Source organism: Mytilus trossulus, chromosome 9 (genome assembly GCF_036588685.1).
Source record: "Mytilus trossulus isolate FHL-02 chromosome 9, PNRI_Mtr1.1.1.hap1, whole genome shotgun sequence".
NCBI classification, from domain to species: domain Eukaryota; kingdom Metazoa; phylum Mollusca; class Bivalvia; order Mytilida; family Mytilidae; genus Mytilus; species Mytilus trossulus.
This window is the reverse complement of record NC_086381.1, coordinates 20,051,886-20,059,159: the sequence shown is the minus strand read 5'-3', so window position 1 is coordinate 20,059,159 and position 7,274 is coordinate 20,051,886.

Below are 7,274 nucleotides of genomic sequence, written 5' to 3'. Positions count from 1 at the left end.
ATCAGACCTCAGTCGAGTACAGTTAGTACTGTCGAGATTATGTCGATTCTTGTAAAATGTGGACCAGGGTTTTTCGATTTCACAAACTAGTCAAAACATTAACTAGATTATATCATTGGTATAAGGACATCATTCGTAAACAAAAGTGGTAGTGATAATAAGGCATGTAGTAGGTAGTAAACAAAAGGTTTAACTATAGTGCCTAACAAGATTTTGTGAGGTAGACGAAATTGACTTTAAAACGATCGTATTGACTTTTAATGTGCAGAAATAGGCATATCGGATATGTTTTGACTTTATTTACTTACTTCTTAAGTTTGGGATTAATTGTAATGAACATATTCCAATGAGACTGAAAAATGCATTTTTTTTATTATGATAAATAATTTTACCTGCCGTAGTCGTGCGTAAAATATATTTCGGCATTTCTCTTACGAAATTGAACAAAACGTATTTTTTGTAAACTTTCTCTTTAATCTTCACAATAGGCTTTTAAAATTAACCTTTCAACTGTATATTCCGAAAAAATTTTGAAAATAGAATAATTGGCAATTCTTACCTTTCATAACTTAACTTTCATTGATAAAACATAATATTGACTCGTCCAGTGTCCAGTCTGAAGGTCATTTTAGTTACCGTACACATTCATGCACGTTTTAATTAATCAATAGTCATGTATGAAAAGCATAAACAAGTTTGAAGGTAAACTAATAACAATTTAATCCAATCAAATTGCCTACGATTCAATTAAAATGACCAGTCCACATCATAAAAATGTATAGGGGTAAACTGGGTAGGGAGAAAATGTCAGATATTTTAATTTCATTATTTTGCAATAACGAATAAAAATTTGTTAACCAATAGATTTGTTATAATTTCATAAACATGTCATTATGTATTGGTATAGTTTTTTGATCTTTCATTCGCGTATTTAAGGCTGTAGTAAGTTTGGCCTTCAAAAGTCAACATAATCATTGACTTTATACAGAAAATTCGCCTTTTTAAAACATTGAATGTTTCTCAACTAATACGCGACAACAAAGCAAAATAATTTCTTAAAACACTGCAAAAAAATTAATTCTGATTGATGCAGTGGTATTGTCATGAATTGCACTGGAGTGACCAGTGGTACAGCAAACGTCGAATTCCCTCACACAATGTTATCACACACTATATAGTATAGTTACTACAAATATTGTTTAACCTTTAAAGTTATATCATGGAGTTTTATATCGGACAGTAGCCTCAATATCCTTTTATACATAATTCACAATCTTAGTTTGGTTATACACAGGAAGGCATAGAATCGTTACCACGAAAATAATGCGAGTGCGCAGTTAAACAAAATATTCACGACAATATCACATAATTATGTAATTAAACTTTTCATCATTTTTCAATGAAGAAGAAGTGGACTTTTTCTTCAAATCAAAAAGCAAATCATTTTATTTTTTCCTGAATGATTGAACAAAACATAAAGATGAGAAATTTGAAAAATAAACAGAATGACAGGGCTGATGACAACGACACGATTGCTCATAAAGATTGAAAAGAGAGACGAAAGATACCAGAGGGACAGTCAAACTCATAAATCGAAAATAAACTGACAAATGAAAGACGACAAACAGACAAAAATAGAACACATGCCACAACATAGAAACCTAAAGAGTAAGAAACACGAACCCCACCAAAAAATAGGGGTGAAAGTTTTGCAAAGTGTTTTTTTGTCTCTCACATATTCGATTTTGATTATCATATTTTTAAATTATTTACATTTTTCACTTGTATCATATGTTTATTAATGTCTCTCCACAAGAGACCAAATGACACAGACATTAACAATTATAGTTCACCATACAGCCTTCAACAATGAGCAAACCCCATAACGTAAAGTGAGCTATAAATTGCTCTGAAATGACAATGTAAAACAATTAAAACGAGAAAACTAATCTATGAACAAAAAAAATTAAACGAAAACAAATATGAAACACATAAACAAATGACAATAGATATAGGAAGATGTGGTATGAGTGCCAATGAGACAACTCTCCATCCAAGTAACAATTTAAAAAGTAAACCATTATAGGTTAAAGTACGGCCTTCAACACCGAGCCTTGGATCAAACCAAACAACAAGCTATAAAGGGCCCCCAAATTACTAGTGTAAAACCATTCAAACGGGAAAACCAACGGTCTTCTGAATCACTGAATTACATTCTCCTGTCTTGTGACAGGCGTCTGGCGTATTGAATTATAATACTGGTACCTTTGATAACTATTTACACCACTGGGTCAATGCCACTGCTGGTGTATGTTTCGTCCCCGAGGGTATCACCAGCCAAGTAGTCAGCACTTCGATGTTGACATGCATATCAATTTATGGTCATTTTTATAAATTTCCTGTTACAAAACTTTGAATTATTCGAAAAACTAAGGATTATCTTATCCTAGGAATAGATTACCGTAGCCGTATTTGGCACAAATTTTTGAAATTTCGTGTCCTCAATTCTCTTCAACTTTGAGCTTGTTTGGCTGTATAACTATTTCGATGTAAGCGTCACTAATGAGCCTTATGTAGACGAAACGCGCGCCTGGCGTATTGAATTAAAATCCTGGTACCTTTGATAACTACATACATACAGAATATGGCGGGGTTAAACATGTTATCGGGATCCCAACCCGTTTATCTAAAACAAATCAAGTGTAATCTGATTTTTTGCACCTGATGTTAATACACAAATATATAATATGGCGGGGTTAAACATGTTATCGGGATCCCAACCCATTTATCTAAAAATCAAGTGTAATCTGATTTTTAACACCTGATATAAAAGTTTTTTAAATTATTGTGTTATTCAACCATCTGGGATATATAATTTAACGATTTATTTGAAGAACAATTGTCTTCTACCTTGTTGATATACTTGAAGATCGTGAATAACTTGCTCCAGGCAAATTCCAGACAAATAACAATAGCTATACTTTACCGATAAAATTTCAAGAGGTGTAACTGTGAATAATACCAAAGTGGTACAGGTAGACCTTTAAAGCTAGCTTTTAAACAAGGTATAATTTAACAATTTCTACATAAGAAAATGCCTATACCAATTTAGGGATATCACTGTTTTATTCATTCGTTTGATGTAATTGAGCGTTGAATTTGCTATTTGACTGGGGACTTTTCTTTTTGAATTTTCCTTAAAGTTTTTTTGTGATTGTACTTTTAGCAATTGACGATGCAGTGCATATTATAGAACACCTTCTGATCCCAATAAGATATAAACTTAAATTTTGATTGGGAAAGTAGACAATTTTGTGTACAAAGTACAACTATGACATCAAAGTTGGGTTGTTTTTGTTGCTATATTGTAATTTGATAAATAGATTTCTACCCATACCATCTTTAAATCTTTATCATGGTTATTGCTGTTTTTTCGTTCTGTTCTTTCGTTTCCTACTAAAGCATACCCGACGATTGCACCGCTAGTTCCATCTGTCTAAACCCAAATTTTGTTAATAGGTCTGGAAAAAGGATAGACAAGATCACTACCGATAAAACTCAATAAACATTACAACAGCCTAGATACTACACAGAAAACTGAATAATTCTTGAATTTGGAAGAACTCAAAACTTCTTTTTAAGAAAGAGAAAGTGATGGATCTACGTGATAGGAAAGAGAAGCAGCATTGCATGTCCAACCAGTGAAACATGTCATAGTCCTTATTGCCAAGGAAAATTTCGATGATCGGGAATGTCGTAAATGGGGTAAGGATGAACGGAATGTGACTACAACTAGAACAAAATGTAAATGATAATTTGTAGAGAAGATATCTCAAAAAGTATTAACAAAATAATAGAACCCCCAGGAAATTCAAAACAGAGACTTACTAATCAAATGGCAAAATCAAAAGGTTACAATTCAAACATCATACGAAAGGAGAGTGTGAATGAAGAATACAAAATAGTGGTGGATTTAACACGGTTTTATAGCTAGCTTGACCTCTCCCTTGTATGGCAGTTGCATTAAATTCCGTTTTATTGATATCATTGTCTAAACAAAACAAATAGACAGAAAAAAGGTAAAAACGCCAACAATAGGGTTACATAAGTCAACATTGTTTTATAATCTTATTTACTTTAAAAACTAAATTGAACAATGAAAAAATAAAAAGGCTTGAACACAAACCACATAACAATAGATTGAAGACAAGAATACAAAACAAAATAACATAGCACATGCAAACAATGACGGGATGCGCCTTTTAACTTTAAAAACAAATATTGTATTGTTTTGAAATTTTATCGCTAGAATAAAGGTATAATTTGTGAGATGAATTTAACATTTTCCTAACAATTTTAAAACAAGCCAGATTAAACACATTCGTGTTAAGGATTTTGAAAATATTATTAAACGATTTCGTACTGTCGTCGTGTCAATTCATATCCTTTTACATATTTATATCTTTGACTGTATAAAAGTATTACTGATGAAATATTCTCATATTCCTTTGAAATCCAGTCATGGACCTCACAATGGGGTCGGTAGAGTATATAATTAAATTCGATATCTAAACTTATGTCATTTTATGCATACGGGCCCTAATTCCTTGTTTTGAAAAAAATGTATTGTCACTCGAAACAAATTTTGAATTGATCGTTCGTTGAAAATTGCTGAAAAAATAATGACTTTTCCGCGATAAAAATGTCATTATAAATAGAAGATAAAAACGACAAATCACCCCTTCCATAAAATAAATGACCCATTAAATCACTTACAAAGTGAATTCTATTATATATGCCGTTATCGAGTCGTTACAATTTATTTGTGTCTTACTTCATGTGAATAAAGCAATAAAAGAGGGACGAAAGATACCAAAGGGACAGTCAAACTCATAAATCTAAAACAAACTGACAACGCCATGGCTAAAAATGAAAAAGACAAACAGAAAAACAATAGTACACGTGACATAACATAGAAAACTAAAGAATAAACAACACGAACCCCACCAAAAACTAGGGGTGATCTCATGTGCTCCGGAAGGGTAAGCAGATCCTGCTCCACATGCGGCACCCGTCGTGTTGCTTATGTGATTACAAATCCGGTAAATAGTCTAATTCGGTAGGTCATATTCATGAAAGGGAAGGAGATTGTAGTTACGACGTGAGGAACATATCCGATATCATTTGTGAAACGGTTATTCCATAACGGTCAACCAACTCGTGATGGCGTCCGTAAAATTTACGAAGGGATGATTTCAACTTCACCATTTGGAACTCTTGGTTTAATAGCTTCCTTGTAAGCAGTAACCCTCTGTCAAGAAAATCATGATAGGAAATACAAGCACGGGAATATCGTATCAATTGGGAGATATATACCCCGTATGCAGGTGCTGCTGGAATGTTGCTACTTAGAAATGGAAAGTTCACAATTGGAAAGCTGAAATCATCTCATTTGTCGTAAAGTTTTGTCTTCAACCGACCCTCATTGTCAATTTCTAGATGTAAGTCAAGATATGAAGCCGATTTAACTGTATCTGTAGTATCCTTTATCTCCAATTCGATGGGATAGATGCGATCCACATAGTCACCAAATTTTGAATTGTTTAGTGAAAGAACGTCATCTATATAGCGGAAAGTAGAGTTAAAGGATATTGCCAACTTCTTATCTTTCTTCCTAAGAAGTCCCTGCATGAAGTCAGCCTCATAATAATAAAGAAACAAGTCAGCAAGTAGAGGGGCACAGTTTGTTCCCATTGGGATGCCGAAAGTCTGTTGAAAAACACGTCCTCCGAACGTAACAAATATGTTGTCAATCAAGAAATCAAGCATCTTGATAATATCGGTTTCAGAAATTTTTTTGTTTGAATCAGAGTGATTCTTTATAAAGTAGGATTTATTCCTCCCTAAGACAAGATACTTGTATCTACGTTAAAGTAATTGTATCTTAATAATGATTTTAAACTATAAAAAAAGAAGATGGGGTATTAATGCCAATGCGAACACTATCCACAAGAGACCAAATGACACAGAAATTAACAACTATGGGTTACCATACGGCCTTCAACAATGACCAAAGCGAAATAACAATATAAACCAATTCAAACGAGAAAACGAACGGCCTAATTTATGTACAAAAAAATGAATGAAAAACGAATATACAACACATAAACAAACGACAACCAAATAATTAGGTCTTTCCACTTTTCTGTGGAAAGACCTATTGTTTTTCTTCTGATTATTTTTTTTTTTTTTTTTTCTTCCGCCTTATTTTGTTCTTGCGATAAACATTTGTTTCGCAATATGTTGCTTAGATATTTGGTATATGATATCGAACAGTTTATGCGCTTTTGAAATTTACCCTGCGTAAACGAATACTTTTCTTTGTAGGAGTTATCTCCCCAAATACTGTTTTCCTTGTTAGCGCAACTTCTTCGCAACTGTAAAATATTATGACAAATCTATTTTACAAAATTGCTCGTTATATCCTTCGCATGATTTGTCCTATTTTGACCGAAGTGATATGAACGCTCCATATGAGAGTTATTTCCCCTTATGCATTTGATATAAGTGATATGCATTTCTATCTTGTGAACCATAAGTGCTAGAGACCAAGGATCTTTTGATTTGAGGTCCTTGGTCCAAAAAAATAAAAAATAGGTCAAGGTCAAAGGTCAAGGTCATATTCTAATTTTTGAATTTGGCTTATTTCCACTCATTTCCAGAAACCGTATAAGATATCGACAAATTATTTTTCTAAATTGTTAGTTGCGACATGTAGTAACACGTAAATTTTGATTGCGAGGGTACGTTGAACGTAAAAGTGAGTTTTCTCCCCTCTTGTATTTAAAAATACGCGTATGATGATATAACTGATTAACCAAATATAATTAAGACCTATGGTCTTTTGATTTTAGGTCCTTGGTTTATGACCTTGAAATTGATCTCAAGGTCATAGATTAATTTGACGTTCTAGTTTTTGACCTTTGCTTTCAGCTCATATGTATACATGATATAGCCATGAGACTTTTGGCGAAAGGTAACAAACTATTTAACCTTGAAAAAAATAACCGGAAGTGACCTTGTGTAAACCGGAAGTAGCTATTTTTTGTACTTTATTAATAAAAAAGTATATAGAACCAGATCTTTTTGGAATCACTGTCAATTAAATATTCAAATATTATCGGAAGTAACATTTTTCAAACCGGAAGTAACGAATTATCTCCCTTATTTAAAAAAAATGTATAGAAACCATATATTTCTGGAATCAGCGTACA